The sequence below is a fragment of the Sapajus apella genome, unplaced genomic scaffold, assembly GCF_009761245.1.
Source record: "Sapajus apella isolate SASKATOON/1434 unplaced genomic scaffold, GSC_monkey_1.0 scaffold158, whole genome shotgun sequence".
Lineage (NCBI taxonomy): Eukaryota > Metazoa > Chordata > Mammalia > Primates > Cebidae > Sapajus > Sapajus apella.
In genome coordinates this window covers 85,636-89,237 of record NW_022437098.1, presented here as the reverse complement: position 1 = coordinate 89,237, position 3,602 = coordinate 85,636, and the positions used below count along the sequence as shown (strand labels likewise).

At 38.0% G+C, this 3,602-nt stretch overlaps 1 pseudogene; it reads left to right on the top strand.

Moving 5' to 3' along the window:
• Positions 1 to 6: 6 nt before the first annotated feature.
• On the top strand, positions 7 to 476 carry LOC116541864 (annotated as a pseudogene).
• Positions 477 to 3,602: the final 3,126 nt, after the last annotated feature.

Sequence of the window (3,602 nt, the reverse complement as noted above, 5' to 3'; positions counted from 1 at the left end):
TTGACTGGCTGTGAAAGTTTTGAAGAGGCTCTTGAAATGGCATCCAAAGGTGACAGCACACAAGCTGACAAGCTGGTCCGTGATATTTACGGAGGAGATTATGAAAGATATGATTTGCCAGGTTGGGCTGTAGCATCTGGTTTTGGGAATATGATTTATAAGGAGAAGCGAGAATCTCTTAGTAAAGAAGACCTGGCAAGAGCTGCTTTAGTTACTACCACCAATAACATTGGTTCTGTGGCACGAATGCGTGCTGCTAATGAGAAAATAAACAGAGTTGTCTTTGTTGGAAATTTTTACGTGTCGATACCATCTCAATGAAACTTTTGGCACATGCACTGGATTATTGGTCAAAAGGTCAACTGAAAGCATTGTTTCTAGAACATGAAGGATACTTTGGAGCAGTTGGTGCACTTCTTGGGCTGCCAAGTGTCAGCTAAAGAATCAGCTCTCTCTCTCTGCTAATAAATGCCATCCAAGAGGAACTAAAACCAGAGGCATCGTTACTGCATTGCCAGTCACTGGGAACCAAAGGATAAAACAGTAGCGTAAGCTGCTGAATGTTGCCATGTTAAAGGCCATGTGAAGTATTTCTCACTGAAATGCTTTCCCTTCTGTATATAGCCAGTGTTAAATCCTTAAATGCAATGCAGCCTCTGATTATTGAGCTTCCTCTAAAAAAGATTTTTTAACTTTATATAGCCAACATTGCAGTACTGTATGCTCAAACACAAATCTTAAAGTCTTGGAAATGTTTAGCTTATGAAAGTAATCGACTCTGAATATTTGTTACAAGTCTGTTTTATGTGTTTTGATTACTAGTGAGCAGAAAATAATATACGCTGTATCCAAAATTATTGAAATGGCAATCAAAGATGATCATTTTTATGTGATTTTAGAAATGTTAAGGCAATACTTCTAATTATTGTAGTTTTTTTAACGTATCACCCCAAAGCACGTTTATGTGATCTTTCCCCATAAGTATCTTTTCTCAAATGCCATAATTAACTGAAATACTATTATTAAATTTTCACATGAATTCTAAAATGAATCCCAGGAAATGCACATTTGGTGACATTGCACTTTCTGTATTTTACAGGAATTAATCAATACATGTTGAAATGTTAACATTTTAAACAAACAAACAAACAAAAAGAATTCGTAACCACTGATATCATGTGACAGTTGGATCCACAAATTCCATAGAAAAACCTGTGAACAACTCTGCAATTATATCTTCGTTTTTTTCTTCTCTAGTTAATTAAGATGTCACGAGAAGCCCCATAAGTAATTATAGCACATGACAAACATACAGAGAAAAAAAAAATAATAAAAATACACGCAGATGTCTTTGCAGATTTTTAAAATAAATGAAACCTTGGGAGATGACTGAGGCAGATAGTCTGTCTCACCCGTGGTAGTTCATTCTAGAGAAGTAAATACTTGTCTGTCCCAAAGTGGAATGATGTCACTCAGACATCCACACATTTATTATCACAGCAGTAACCACCCCCTTAAGGCAAGCATCTCCCTGGCACGAGGAATGAGCAGAGAACTTGATCTATAGCCAGAAACTCCTCCTGGCTAGCAAACTGTACTTAAGTATGCCAAGTAGCAATAAGTCACTGAGAAGAAAGGATATCCAGAAAGATCTCCCCCTCCCAAATACCTGTCCCTGGGACAATGAGGCCCCTTACATGGCTCATAACAACAATGAAAAGGAGGAAAAAAATAAAATACTTGATGTTTTGAAACTGTAGTCTAAATGGAATGAAGGAGAGCATCCAGGATTTTACAACCATACTTTGAAGATCTTTAAGGAGTACGATGCACACCAACAGGGGACGTGTCCATTTTATAGATGACATGGTCAAGACCAAACAGAGGGGACATGGAAAAAAAAAAGAACCATAATGGAGAGGCCAACTTGGACCTTTATGGACTTGGCTCTTTACCATGGATATTTTAGAGAAGTCCCTGAAAGCATTTGTTGCTAAGTCTGTTGAACGTCCATAAATAGTCCAAGCTGAGGGAGAAAAGCTGGGCTAATTTCTTTGAAGCCAATGATTCAGCTGTGCCGGTTTATCTCGTTCAGTGCATTTATAGTGATAATGTCTTCTGCAGATGTACAGGCAGCATGTGCCTTTCCAGGTCTCCTTTCTTTTGACTCCAGAATCATTCCCTCTCAAGTACAGTATGATGCTTTCTTGATCTTCCTCCTGAAAAAAATTTTAAGTAAGAAAAATACTCGTAGATATTTTGTCTGCTTTTTAGGGATTACTATTTGAGGAGGTTTGCAGCTGTTCAGCACATTCCTAAGAGATGTAAACGCTTTTCTTTAAATGCCCAAGTATTATACAACCTAAGGGCTCTGGGGGTGGGGAAAGTAAAGAGACCGTGCAAACAAATGACAGATGGAAAAGATACAAAGACAAATTTCAATCTCCTAACCAAACGAAGCTCCCTTTGCTCTGGTCCCAAATAAAATGAGGCTGCAAAGCTTCTGGAGCAGGAAACCACTCTAGCAGAGCCTTATGCTCCCTATGAAATCACGTCTCGTTGCCTTGCTTATTTTCCATCCTGAAGTGTGTTTCATCTTCGTTCGTGTTGGCTGGGAAAATTGTCTGTGTATTTGCGATCCCCCTCCTCCCACTTTCTTTCTACCTTACTTGTCCTACCACTATCCAAAAATAAATAAATGAATTAATTAAAACACCTCAGTTAAAAGGAAGAATATGTCTGAGAAAGCTTACAGACTCAAAGGACCAGAAATATTGTGTGAAAAGCTGCATTAATAGTAGGAGAGGCTGAGAACTCCTGGAAGAAACAGGCAGCAGGATCTCGTGCTGTTTTCTAAGCATAGACTCCTTTTTTAAAATAAAAATCTGCATAGAGCCCCAATATGTGAAACAGATCAAAGCAGTGTTTTTTTTTTTTTTTTTTTTTTGGTACAAATCTACTTTTAAAATTTATAGAGTACTTATTATAGCGTCAGTCAATGCGAACAATTAGGTTGTCTTTATGAACTAAAAATATTGAGATCAGGATTATGAATCAGCTATAGTTTTATGTCCGTTTCAGCATCCAAGATATTTCTGGTTTTGGTTTAGGTAGTCCAATATCAAGAAAATCCTGATTCACATAGATGTGTTACTGTAATCTTGAGCTTTAAACTGATTGAGATGGAAATAAGAAGACATTTTTAAGTTGAATCGCTATCATCACCTAGCATCTATTCCCCTTCATAAATATTAAGTGGATAAGCCCCAACATGTATAACAGACATTGCAACCATTGATAATGAGATGATAAGATATTAAGAATGTTGACTGCCACTACCCAGCCACAGTCTAACATGAACCCAGCCTAGGCCTGTGAGCCTTCCATGGCATGTGATTGAACCTGGCGGCTGTGTGTCAAGTTATAGGCTCACCTGTAGAGCTTTATTGGAGGAGGCACACACAGGCTTGAATAAAAAATAAGCCTATGCAAAGCTATGTGTATTCTAATCAATAGCATATTGTTCAGAAGTTCTAAGGCATACAGTGTTTCTTTATTCCAGGGTTTGCATAAAACAGTGCTAGCAGCCTGTGAGACATTGC